The sequence below is a fragment of the Macaca fascicularis genome, chromosome 2 (genome assembly GCF_037993035.2).
Source record: "Macaca fascicularis isolate 582-1 chromosome 2, T2T-MFA8v1.1".
NCBI lineage: Eukaryota > Metazoa > Chordata > Mammalia > Primates > Cercopithecidae > Macaca > Macaca fascicularis.
Window position 1 is genome coordinate 25,451,924 of NC_088376.1, and position 14,903 is coordinate 25,466,826.

At 38.1% G+C, this 14,903-nt stretch overlaps 1 pseudogene; it reads right to left on the bottom strand.

Moving 5' to 3' along the window:
- Positions 1–13,633: 13,633 nt before the first annotated feature.
- Positions 13,634–14,657, bottom strand: LOC102125248 (GTP-binding nuclear protein Ran-like; annotated as a pseudogene).
- Positions 14,658–14,903: the final 246 nt, after the last annotated feature.

A 14,903-nucleotide genomic window follows, 5' to 3' on the forward strand; every position in this document is an offset into this window, starting at 1 on the left:
AAAAAAAAAAAAACAACCAGGTAATATTCTATGAGATAATAAGTGGTAACCATGGGGTTTATGTTTTCGACTGGACAAAAATCTACATGTCAACATGTGACTTCACTACATCTAGGTCTTTAATGATAAACATAATTTGAACAAGGTATATACCCCTAAATAATCATTCAGTGGACCTTTGAAGTAATGACTCCAAATGAGTTTTAAAGGACATGGTACTCACCCTTTTACTTCAATTTCAAGTTTCAGATAGTGTTTTTTTTTTTTTTTTTTTTTTACCAATGGGAAGATCAGCATACTTGGAGGATTTTGTTTTCTTCAAGTGGAGTGAATGGAATGATAACAAAAGAAAAACAGAAAAGAGATATTTGAATGGTAGGCTAACAAATTTAGACCTGCAAGAAATGGCGGAAAGGGATCACTAAAGGTTTAGATGTGGATTTGATTAAGGAATATTTTAGATAAAATTAATTATGCTAAATAATATAAGAATTATGAGACCCTCTAGGACATTCTTTCAACAGTTAATGATTAAGGCTAAATGTTAAGGACAGGAAGAAGTATACACGAAGGGGCAAGTGTAGGTGCCTATGGAAAATACAGTACAATGGAGATAGTAATGGGAGTGAGTCATTCCTCAATTATAGAACAGGGATTAATCTATTAATACTGAGTAGGAGACTCATAACTTTAAAAGCCATATGCATGATGGGACTAGGAGTTGATTTGAGATGAGAGATAAAGCTCTCTGAGCATAATTGGGACCGTATAAGTCTTCTTAAATCATTTAGTGTACTTGCCTCTTACCCACCTGGGACCAAAGAGATTCATTACTCAGTTGTTCAAGTAGATAGTGAGTGAACAAGACTTAGAATCCAGGTCTTCCATCTCATAATACAGTTTCTCTTTCTTGTTTACCTTTATGACTGTGGTAGATTGAGTTATTTGTATTGCTTCTTCGCCTTTCAGTAGTTGAGTAGTAGTTTTATATATCGACATTCTTGCCGTCACTTTAGCAAGGGTATTTCCATGACCCTTGACTTTGGACTTGGCTATGTAACTTCGTTTGGACAATGGACCTACACATTTGGGCTTGCCTTCTTGAGCTTCTTCTACTACCATGAAATAAACATATTCCAATCTGTACTCCAGTGTAGGCCCTAGATTGACACAGGTAGTCATAATACCAAGATATCCCTGCTGAAATGTCTTGTTGGCTGTTTGGAGCTGCAGTTTTTTTCTAGTGACTTCTGAAATGTGTGATTATTGAGTTACCAGAGTGAATTTGATCATCACAGGGGACAATGTATTCATAAATTTCATAATGAAATGTCTTATACAGGTTTTAGTCTTACGTGAATTACTATGTGACAAATAAATTTTTATTGACAAATGAAAATACTAGCTTCAGGTTGATGGAGAACCCAGAGACAGCTCGTGGATGAGTCAATCAAATAAGGTTTATTAATCTAAAGAATATAGAAGGAAGTCCACATAGTTAGGATACTTAACAGGAAGATCAGCTGGATTCTCCAAAAATTATAAACTTCTATATGGCAAGAACCTTACCAGAAGAGCACAGTTGTGAATGATAATGGCTGAGTAAGTGAAGGTTACACCAGAACTTCTGGAGGCTCAAGTGCCTGCCTTCAAGCCACCGAAAGCTAGAGCAATTATTCATGTAAGCTGCCCTGGTTATGTGCTGGGTACCACCTTATGGCAGGAGGAGCATCTCAACCATCTTGGTGATAGAATGTGTACAACCAGAGATGCTAGTGCAGTGCATTTAGGAAATACCATTTATTCTTCTCTTTCTGATGGTTATCTCACATAGATTCTCAAAAACTTGGCGAACTTTTCTCAGGAGATGCTGGGTTTTGCAGGTTATTACTGGTACAGCCATTTTCATATTTATAGTTATGCATATGTGCACACTTACATGCAGGTATCTTCGTGTGCTTTCCTGTTCTCTATAGTATGTTTGTCAATAAACATGGTGGAATGAACTGATAAGAGACTTACTGTCTTCTTGATGGTACAGCACAGTGGGACTCATAGCCCTATAGTTAGAAGTGTAATCAGGTTCCCATGAACAAATACATGTAGTTCACATTTGCATTTAACTTACTGATAGTTATTACTTACTTGCTTTTAGGATGTGTCACAGGTGTTATCCAGTTTTAGTTCAGTTTAGTTTAGTTTAATTTAGTCAGTTTATAGTCAGTCTTCTGTATTTATGGGTTCTACAAAGCATGGATTGAAAATATTCAGAAAAAAATAGTTGGTTAGATCTATACTGAGCATGTACAGACTTTTTTGGTCATTGTCCTCTAAACAATACACTAAACAACTGTATACATAGCATTTCCATTATGTTAGGTATTATAAGTAATCTAGAGATGCTTTAAAGTATATGAGAGGGTGTGCATAGGTTTTATATAAATACCATGCCATTTTATATCAGAGACTTGAGCATCCACAAATTTTGGTATCCACAGGGGGTCATGAAACCAATTCTCCATGGATACTAAGGGACACCAGTATTCATAATCCAAAATTAACATCTAATGATTGGATTTCCTTGGCGGCTATGATTCATCATTTTATTAAAATATCTGTCTTCTTAGAAACATTCCAGTTTGCAAATATTTTCTCCCATCCTGTTATCTACAGAATAAACAGAAAACATATAGGATGTATCTTTTGCTGTGCAGAAGCTCCTTAGTTTAATTAAGTCTGGCTTGTTAATTATTATTTTTTATTTTTTGCAGTTGCTTTTGAGAACTGCTTTAGTCTATTTCTTTTATAGAGAAAAGAGGTTTAATTGGTTCGCAGTTCTGTACAGGAAGCATAGCAGCTTCTACTTTTGGGGAGGCCTTAGGAAGGCAAAGGAGGAGTGAGGCATCTCACATAGCGGGAGCAGGAGCAAGGGACAGGGGAGGTGGTACACGCTCAACGAGATCTCATGAGAACTCACTTTCTATCACAAGAACAGCACGAAGGGGATGGTGCTAAACCATTCGTGAGAAATTGCCCCCATGACCCAATCACCTCCCACCAGGCCTCCCTTCCAACATTGGAGATTACAATTTGACATGAGATTTGGGCAGGGACAGAAATCCAAACCGTATCAGGGACTTAATCATAAATTATTTGCCAAGGCTGATGTCCACATTGGTATTTCCTAGGTTTTCTTCTATGGTTTTATTGTTTTAGGCCTTACATTTAAGTTTTAAATCCATCTTAAGTTAATTTTTGTCTATGGTGAAAGGAAGGAGTCCAGTTTCAGTCTTCTGCATATCCTGCAATTTAGCCATGTAAAAAACCTGCACAGGTACTCCCTGAACCTAAAATAAAAATAGAAAAAAAGGAAAATTCCAGATCTTCTGTTTTGCAGGCACAATGGCAGGTCTTCAGAATTCCTGTGAAATGGGTGAAGTAGGTGAGAGAATCATACCCATAATATTGTCCCTGCATGTGGTTATAGTACCTTATGGTACCACTTCAAATTTTAAAGGCTATAGTGTTACATAGTTATTTTAAAAGGTTTATGGGACTGTAACCTCTGTAGCCTGTACGCACTAGGAAAACATATACTCCTGTGAAATCTTAGATATACATAACTGATAGGATAACATATGCATTAGGGAAGCACACCCATGAAGCATCAGATACCATATTTCAGCTATCTTCTCGCTCTATGTGGAAGTGGGGTATGGTTTGCATTCTTATCTGCTCAAGGAGTTATTCTCATGTATTCAACAGACCCAAGTTCCTCTTTGTGTGCTCCTTCCCAAACCCGTAGTTTGAGCGAGTCACTGTATTTTCTGGATCAAAATTGGGACACGATTTAATACAAGATTCAACACCTGTTGTGGGATATAGGAGGAGTGATTTAAAATGTAAATAACAAGAACATTTAGAACATGTGGTGGTTAGACTTCCCTCTACCCACATACAAATCAATTTACAAAAATAGCCCTGAGTTTTGCTATAATTACTTGGGCTATCTATTAAAATTGCATGCTAATTGTGACCATGGAAAATACAAAAGCCCTTTTTTTTATTTTTTATTTTGAGAAGGAGTCTCACTCTGTCACCCAGGCTGGAGTGCAGTGGTGTGATCTCAGCTCACTGCAACCTTTGCCTCTTGGTTTCAAGCGATTCTTCTGCCTCAGCCTCCCAAGTAGCTGGGACTACAGGTGTGCACAACCATGCCCAGCTAATTTTTGTATTTTTAGTAGAGATGGGGTTTCACCATTCAGATTTCTCAATAATTCAGACTAATCTATCCATTAATTAAATGGTTTTAGTCTTTATCTTTTCTTATTGTGTAACAAACTGCATTTCAGCCAAATGTCATTGCTCTAGAATACTTTCTGTGTTCTCTAGGCTATAAAAGAATATTAATTGTGTCTTACTTGATATCCAGTTTATCACTGTGTCACATACCTCTAAATTCCAGCCACCAAATTATACTTTTTCTGCATTTTTCAACAGTAACTTTTATATAAATGGGTCCACCACTTTCAAGATTGTTTAATATGTTAAAAAGAAAAGGGGAATCATGGGATTTAATACGAATGAGTCTGGAACTCATCTTCTATTAAGGAGAATGATTTTTGGATATGCCTTAAGTGCTACTTCATTTCAGCTCAGACTAGGGGAACTGGATTTCTTCCAAGGGTTGTTTACCCACAGAGCTCATATCCCATCCAGGCTCCTGGTGATTCTCAGAGCCAGATAGATTCTGCAGTACCAGTACTATCGAGAATATCCATTGGAGGACACTAGAACACAACAAATAGATGAGAATGCAGGAAAATGTAAGTAACTTAAAGTAAATCTTCTGCAAAAGAAAAAAATACAATTTACTCTCCAAAGTTAAATCAAATTGCTCTCCAGCTATAAAAATACAACTAGTTATTAATATTTTCATTAAGAAACAAATTCTATCATGGGTGTTTCTTGTCTTCCAAAACTGCGATTTTAGAAGTGTGATGGATAGCTTCCTCGGGAGGTAAATGGATACATTATTTTAATTGCCTGAACATTTATTTAGGAATTTGCTTGGAAGTTGTGCTTTATAGCCTAACCTTAATCAAATCTTCATTGATAGACAGGTGGGGCCCTTTACAGGTTGTTGAACTGGATTTTTCTGACAATCCTTCTGAAAATGGAGAACTTGACAAGGTCATGACAAAAACCATGACAACTGAGGGGTCCTCTGCTGTGGAAAGGTGATATCTCAGGCAAATTAATTTAGGTAAAAGCCCTGATGAGAAAAAGCCTTTGATGTGCATAATGAGAGTTAGTAAACTTTGTCATAATATGTTGTTAGGTGTTTGAACATTCTAGTAATTATTTTAAATTTCAAATTATCGTTACTTATAAGATAGAAATATTTAGTTTTTTGGGCTTCTGAATTTTGAGTTTAGAATAAAACAAGACTTGTATCTTGGACTTGTCCTCACTCCTGAGACCCCCAACTCCAACTGTAAACAGTACATATGCTTGACTCAAAAACAATGATGCCAACACTACAACAACTTATTAAACATGTTTGTTTTAAAAAACTGCCACTCAAATTATATGTTTTTGTTAGCAAAATAAGCACTCACACATAAACTTATCTTAGTAATATTGTCAACAGTGGAGATTTGTTTTTACTTTATACACAGGAGGGCACTCTGGGCTCTATTTGGAAGGGAAGGAGACAAAAAACTCAGGGACTAACTTTCTTCTGGAAGCCTCCTTTTGATCCAGAACATGTAATTGGAAGTAGAATTGACAGGGCAGCACACTTTTCCAGTGCGTGATATTATTAATTTAAATTCACCTCTCTGATTGCAGCTTAGGTTATCAGGCTATGAAAGCCATCACTTATCTTAGCGAGCTAACACTGGTGTTAAGTCAGGCATATTAAAGTTTGTGGGGAGGAATTATGGTCAGATAGAAATGTCATTTAGGCCACTTAGAATCTGTGTGGTGAGTTTAGATCCCAAAGTGGGTTTCTTGCCTCCTGTGAAACTCTAATGTTCTAAGTCTTTTAGTCATTATGGACTAGGGTTCAGTTTCTTCATCTCTCCAAGGGCTAAACTGCTTGCATGCTTTAGGGGTGGGAGTGTGAGTGACTAAATGATTTAGAGACTAGGCAAAAGCACTCAGCAAAATATAAACTTACTTCAGAAGCATGAAATAATTAAAATGATGGTGTTCATTATAATTTAGTATATTTAACTATAGAGCATTTACTTAATAATACTTTTTTCACTAAAATGAAAACGTTAACCCTGATTGGGAATGGTGGGTGGCTGAGTCACCTACAGAACAGTTAACATTTATGCATGTGTCTCTTCCTCATTTTGACACTGCACTTTTCTTCCTCTCTTCCTTGGACAGCAACAGGACCTTCACAGTGAATGATTTGAAAAGAGCCTAATAACAATGTGGGCAAGTTTTAGGGAAACAACCTCTGCAGTTCCCTTAGGCTAGGAACTGTGGGGAGCCCATTTCTACCTCTGAACTTGAAGGGCAGGGGCGGGGAGTGATGGTTGAAAATGGAACAGGGTGAATCTGACAATTATGTGTCTTGGAGTTGCTCTTCTCGAGGAGTATCTTTGTGGCATTCTCTGTATTTCCTGAATTTGAATGTTGGCCTGCCTTACTAGGTTGGGGAAATTCTCCTGGATGATATCCTGCAGAGTGTTTTCCAACTTGGTTCTATATTCCCCGTCACTTTCAGGCACACCAGTCAGACGTAGATTTGGTCTTCTCACATAATCCCATACTTCTTGGAGGCTTTGTTCATGACTTTTTACTCTATTTTCTCCACACTTCTCTTCTCGCTTCATTTCATTCATTTGATCTTCAATCACTGATATTCTTTCTTCTAGTTGATGGAGTCAGTTACTGAAGCTTGTGCATTTTCCACGTATTTCTCATGTTATGATTTTCATCTCTATCAAAGTTGAAATGAAGGAAAAAATCTTAAGGGCAGCCAGAGAGAAAGGTCGGGTTACATACAAAGGGAAGCCCATCAGACTAACAGCAGACCTCTCAGCAGAAACTCTGCAAGCCAGAAGAGAGTGGGGGCAATATTCAACATTCTTAAAGAAAAGAATTTTCAACCCAGAATTTCATATCCAGCCAAACTAAGTTTCATAAGTGAAGGAGAAATAAAATCCTTTACAGACAAGCAAATGCTTAGAGATTTTGTCAACACCAGGTCTGCCCTACAAGAGATCCTGAAGGAAGCACTAAACATGGAAGGGAACAACAGGTACTAGCCATTGCAAAAACATGTCAAAATGTAAAGTCCATCGATGCTAAGGAGAAACTGCATCAACTAGTGAGCAAAATAACCAGCTAATATCATAATGGCAGGATCAAGTTCACACATAACAATATTAACCTTAAATGTAAATGGACTAAATGGTCCAATTAAAAGACACAGACTGGCAAATTGGATAAAGAGTCAAGACTCATCAGTGTGCTGTATTCAGGAGACCCATCTCACATGGAGAGACACACATAGACTCAAAATAAAGGGATGGAGGAAGATCTACCAAGCAAATGGAAAACAAAAAAAAAAAAGCAGGGGTTGCAATCCTAGTCTCTGATAAAACAGACTTTAAACCATCAAAGATCAAAAGAGACAAAGAAGACCATTACATAATGGTAAAGGGATCAATTCATCAGGAAGAGCTAACTGTCCTAAATATATATGCATCCAACACAGGAGCACCCAGATTCACAAAGCAAGTCCTTAGAGACTTACAGAGACTTAGACTCCCATATAATAATAAAGGGAGACTTTAATACCCCACTGTCAACATTAGACAGATCAACGAGACAGATAGTTAACAAGGATATCCAGAAATTGAACTCAACTCTGCAGCAAGCGAACCTAATAGACATCTACAGAATTCTCCACCCCAGATCAACAGAATATACATTCTTCTCAGCACCACATCACACTTATTCCAAAATTGACCACATAGTTGGAAGTAAAGCACTCCTCAGCAAATGTACAAGAACAGAAATTATAACAAACTGTCTCTCAGACCACAGTGCAATCAAACTAGAACTCAGGACTAAGAAACTCAATCAAAACTGCTCAACTACATGGAAACTGAACAACCTGCTCCTGAATGACTACTGGGTACATAACGAAATGAAGGCAGAAATAAAGATGTTCTTTGAAACCAATGAGAACAAAGATACAACATACCAGAATCTCTGGGACACATTTAAAGCAGTGTGTAGAGGGAAATTTATAGCACTAAATGCCCACAAGAGAAAGCAGGAAAGATCTAAACTTGACACCCTAACATCACAATTAAAAGAACTAGAGAAGCAAGAGCAAACACATTCAAAAGCTAGCAGAAGGCAAGAAATAACTAAGATCAGAGCAGAACTGAAGGAGATAGAGACACAAAAAACCCTCCAAAAAATCAATGAATCCAGGAGCTGGTTTTTTGAAAAGATCAACAAAATGGATAGACTGCTAGCAAGACTTATAAAGAAGAAAAGAGAGAAGAATCAAATAAACGCAGTAAAATATGATAAAGGAGATATCACCACTGACCACATAGAAATACAAACTACCATCAGAGAATACTATAAACACCTCTACACAAATAAACTAGAAAATCTAGAAGAAATGGATAATTTCCTGGACACTTACACTCTCCCAAGACTAAACCAGGAAGAAATTGAATCCCTGAATAGACCAAGAGCAGGCTCTGAAATTGAGGCAATAATTAATAGCCTACCAACCAAAAAAAGTCCAGGACCAGACGGATTCACAGCCAAATTCTACCGAAGTTACAAGGAGGAGTTGGTACCTTTCCTTCTGAAACTATTCCAATCAATAGAAAAAGAGGGAATCCTCCCTAACTCATTTTATGAGGCAAACATCATCCTGATACCAAAGCCTGACAGAAATACAACCAAAAAAGAGGATTTTAGACCAATATCCCTGATGAACATTGGTGCAAAAATCCTCAACAAAATACTGGCAAACTGAATCCAGCAGCACATCAAAAGCTTATCCACCATGATCAAGTGGGCTTCATCCCTAGGATGCAAGGCTGGTTCAACATATGCAAATCAACAAACATAATCCAGCATATTAAGAGAACCAAAGACAAAAACGACATGATTATCTCTATAGATTCATAAAAGGCTTTGACAAATTTTAACATCCCCTTATGTTAAAAAACTCTCAATAAATTCGGTATTGATGGAACGTATCTCAAAATGATGAGATATTTATGACAAACCTACAGCCAATATCATACTGAATGGACAAAAACTGTAAGCATTCCCTTTGTAAACTGGCACAAGACAGGGATGCCCTCTCTCACTGCTCCTATTCAACATAGTGTTGGAAGCTCTGGCTAGGGCAATCAGGCAAGAGAAAGAAATAGAGGGTATAGGAATGGAAGAAGTAAAATTATCCCTGTTTGCAGATGACATGATTGTATAGTTAGAAAACCCCATTGTCTCAGCCCAAAATCTCCTTAAGCTGATAATCAACTTCAGCAAAGTCTCAGGATACAAAATCAATATGCAACAATCACAAGCATTCTTATATACCAGTAACAGACAAACAGAGAGCCAAATCATGAATGAACTCCCATTCACAATAGCTTCAAAGAGAATAAAATACCTAGGAATCCAACTTACAAGGGATGTAAAGGACCTCTTCAAGGAGAACTACAAACCACTGCTCAGTGAAATAAAAGAGGACACAAACAAATGGGAGAACATACCATGCTCATGGATAGGAAGACTCAATATCGTGAAAATGGCCATACTGCCCAAGGTAATTTATAGACTCAATGCCATCCCCATTAAGCTACCAATGACTTTCTTCACAGAATTGGAAAAAACTACTTTAAAGTTCATATGGAACCAAAAAAGAGCCCGCATTGCCAAGACAATCCTAAGTCAAAAGAGCAAAGCTGAAGTCATCACACTACCTGACTTCAAAGTATACTACAAGGCTACAGTAACCAAAACAGCATGGTACTGGTACCAAAACAGAGATATAGACCAATGGAACAGAACAGAGCCCTCCAAAATAATACCACACATCTACAGCCATGTGATCTTTGACAAACCTGAGAGAAACAAGAAATGGGGAAAGGATTCCCTATTTAATAAATGGTGCTGGGAAAATTGGCTAGCCATAAGTAGAAAGCTGAAACTGGATCCTTTCCTTACTCCTTATACGAAAATTAATTCAAGATGGATTAGAGACTTAAATGTTAGACCTAAAACCATAAAAACCCTAGAAGAAAACCTAGGTAATACTATTCAGGACATAGGCATGGGCAAAGATTTCATGTCTAAAACACCAAAAGCAATGGCAACAAAAGCCCAAATTGACAAATGGGATCTAATTAAACTAAAGAGCTCCTACACAGCAAAAGAAACTACCATCAGAGTGAACAGGCAACCTACAGAATGGGAGAATGTTTTTCAATCTACTCATCTGACAAAGGGCTAATATCCAGAACCTATAAATAACTCAATCAAATTTACAAAAAAAACCCAAACAACCCCATCAAAAAGTGGGCAAAGGATATGAAGAGACACTTCTCAAAAGAAGACATTCATACAGCCAACAGACACATGAAAAAATGCTCATCATCACTCACCATCAGAGAAATGCAAATCAAAACCACAATGAGATACCATCTCACACCAGTTAGAATAGCAATCATTTAAAAATCAGGAAACCACCGGTGCTGGAGAGGATGTGAAGAAATAGGAACACTTTTACACTGTTGGTGGGACTGTAAACTAGTTCAACCATTGTGGAAAACAGTGTGGCGATTCCTCAAGGGTCTAGAACTAGAAATACCGTTTGACCCAGTCATCCCATTACTGGGGATATACCCAAAGGATTATAGGTCATGCTGCTATAAAGACACATGTACACATATGTTTATTGAGGCACTATTCACAATAGCAAAGACTTGGAATCAACCCAAATATCCATCAGTGACAGACTGGATTAAGAAAATGTGGCACATATACACCATAGAATACTATGCAGCCATAAAAAAGGATGAGTGTGTGTCCTTTGTAGGCACATGGATACAGCTGGAAACCATCATTCTCAGCAAACTATCACAAGAACAGAAAACGAAATACTGCATGTTCTCACTCATAGGTGGGAACTGAACAATGAGATCACTTGGACAGAGGAAGGGGAGCATCACACACCGGGTCCTATTGTGGGGAGGGCGTAGGAGGAAGGGATAGCATTAGGAGATCTACCTAATGTAAATGATGAGTTAATGGGTGCAGCACACCAACATGGCACATGTATATACATGTAACAAACATGCACGTTGTGCACATGTACCCTAGAACATAAAGTATTAAAAAAAAATTAGAAAATGGAACTGGGAGCTCTCAGGAGAGGGTTTCCCAAGGAGTATCAGCCATAAGCATAGAAATCGGTGTGTCTGCTGCAAACTGGGAGGTTGGGAGCCAGGGGCACAAATGCTTGACCTCATTTTCTTCCTCATTCTATTCTCCTGCTGCTGTTCTCTATTGGCTAAAACCATCCATAGGCCAACAAGAGGAGGGAAAGGAATCTGTTGATGCAGTGCTGCAGGTCAGCTTCAGCTACAGAGCCCTGGAGAAGGGCAGGATGCGTTGTGGCCCAAAGGGACAGACAGATGACATCCTGTTTCCCTGGTAACTCATACCCTCCTAGAGAGCCACCTGTTGCTAATGGGATTGTGGCTTCTGAGACCCACCTGTCTACAATGCCGAGCAGTCATTTTTAGGTCATTTAGAATCTGTTTGATGAGTTTAGATCTCAAAGAGGGGGTTCCAGCCTCCTGTGAAACTCTAATATTCCCAATCTTTCAGTCATTTTGGGCCAGGGCTCACTTTCTTCACCTCTGCAAGGACTAAAGTGCTTACATGTTTTCGGGGCGGGAGTATAAGTGACTAAGTGACGTAGAGACTGGGCACAAAAGCACTCTGCAAAATATAAACTTATTCCAGAATCATAAACTAAATAAAATACTAATTATTTTATGACCAGCAATATTAATAAAGATTTCTAGCATTCTCTACACTTGCATTTAGTAAAGAATAGTGACTTTAGGCTGGGCGCAGTGGCTCACACCTGTAATCCTAGGACTTTGGGAGGCCGAGGTGGGAGGATCACCTCAGGTCGGGGGTTTGAGACCAGCCTGACCAACGTGGAGAAATCCTGTCTCTATTAAAAATACAAAATTAGCTGGGCGTGGTGGCAGGCACCTGTAATCCCAGCTACTTGGGAGGCTGAGGCAGGAGAATTGCTTGAACCCAGGAGGTGGAGGTTGCAGTGAGCCAAGATCGTGTCACTGAACTCCAGCCTGGGCAACAGAGTGGGACTCTGTCTCAAAAGAAAAAAAAATAGTGACTTTAAAATAACAGAAGATGGCAGTTAATCTACTGAATCTTGACCTTTATTCTAATCTAGGAGTCTTATCTATATTGTTTTCTCATGAATCTTGATACTGATGAATATTCCCAATATTAGAGGACAGTTAATATTGCAGTTTAAAAAGAGAAAAATATTATAAAAATTAATAGTGGTAGAAATTATGCAGATACATCATAAATCTCAGTTTTCTTTTTATGCTAGAAAAGGGGACAGTTCAAAAACAAGCAAATGTACAAGTAAATATATTTCCTTTAATATTTTATTTTAAAATTATTTTTATATTTTTAAGGCTGGAGCACAGTGGTACAATTTTGGTTCACTGCAACCTCTACATCCCAGGCTCAAGCAATCCTCCTGCTTTAGCTTCCTGAGTAGCTAGGACTACAGGTGTGTGATACCACATTGGGCTTTTTTTTTTTTGTATATATATATATATATATATATATATATATATTTATATGTGTATGTGTGTGTGTGTATTATATTTGTAGATACTGGGTTTCACTATGTTGCCCAGACTGGTCTCAAACTCTGAGGCTCAACAGATCCACCTGCCTTGGCCTCCCAAAGTCCTGGGATTACGGGCATAAGCCACCACGCCTGGTTTCCTTAAATGTTTTAGAGGATATTTGTAATTATTTCGATTCATCTTCCTTTATGCTTTATGTTATGATAATGAATATTCTTGCATTCTTGGCTTTGTTTGTTTCTGTTTGTAACTATAATATCATACTTTTCAATGATGTGATGATGATAATAATAATATACTGATGGTAAACATTAATGCTGGATTGAGTAACCTGCATTTTTTAGTTCTTTTTTTGGGTATTTGAAATACAACTTGATTCTGATTCTAAACAAAAAGGAATGAGAATAAGAGTAAGAAACATTTCACCACTGAATATTGCGATGTGACTGTATAGGTCTTATACAGTATTTGAAACTCAGGAAGGAAACAGCTGTATTCCAAACAGCTAATTATGCAGGCTTAAAAAATTTTTTTAATGGCTGCATTTACTCTGAAGTCCATTCATCTCCTTCAGTATCCCAAAGATAAAGCAGGCCTTCTGCTTAGCTGTATAATAAAGTGGCAAACATGCTCCACCATGACACCACAGGACAGTTGTCTATGAAGTTAGACTTCTGACTCTGGGCTCCAGCTTCATTTTCTCACAGGTCATCCTTCTCATCCAGGAGAGCAGTTGTCCGAGCAACCTCTAAATCATGCTCATATTGCACTGCCAAAGCTGGGTCCAGGACAACCTGTGGAGGGGCAAGAGCAGGCATGGCTACAAAATTCAGGTTGAGGTCTCCAGTGAGCTTCTTAGCAGGCCAGAGGAAGGGCTTTTCGAAGTTGTAGTTATTTTAGTCATAAATGTTATAGTACTAAAGACTCTTTGCTTAACAGAAGATAATAAATTTTGTCTTCATTTTTCTGGCTTAACACCCTTTTTTTTTTTTTTTGCCACACACAGAACATGATGGGGATGTTTTCATACACTCATACCAGATCTTTACGTCAGGCACTTTCTTGTAACTCTCGATGTTACATCAAGCATTAGGGCAGCTTGGGCTTGGATATAATAGCCGTCAACTATCTCTCAGTTCGCCAAATTTCTCTGTGCCAGCTATGTCCCATCCATTGAACTTAATGGGCCCTTTGTTGGCATATGAGTCCATTCTCACAGTTATAAAGAACTACTTGAGACTGGGTAACTTAAGAAAAGAAGTTTAATTGAGTCATAGTCCCACAGGTTTGATAAGAAGCATGACTGGGAGGCCTCAGGAAACTTACGATCATGGCAGAAGGCAAAGGGGAAGCAAGGACCTTCTTCACATGGTGACAGGAGAGAGAGTGAAGGGGGGAAGTGCCACACATTTTAAACCATCAGATCTTGTGAGAACTCACTGTCACGAGAACATCATGGGGGAAATCTGCCCCCATGATCCGATAACCTCCCACCAGATCCCTCCCGCAACATCGGGAATTACAATTCAACATGTGATTTGTCTGGGGACACAAAGCCGGACCATATCAGTGTGGAACGAAAGGGGATGGAGCATCACACCCAAGGTGGTTATATCTCAAATTCAGCAGTCAAATGATACTTCATGAGGGTAGTTTTCCAGTACCACCATCACCAACCAATACAAGTTTGAACTAAATTTGGGATTCTCCTTAGGCAGTTATCATATTTCTTCCAGAACCAACTCTGCACCCGTCCAACTCTGTATCCTTTAATTCTCATTAGAATGCTATGAAATATACCCAATTAATATTAATACCATTTGAAAGTTGATAAAATTGAAGGTTAAGGACAAATATTAATCTTTACGGTGTATATTTTTATTGTAAAAAACACATAAGGTATGATCTATCTTCTTAATTTATGAGTTTACAGTACCACATTGATAACTAAAGCACATTGTTGTCTGGTAG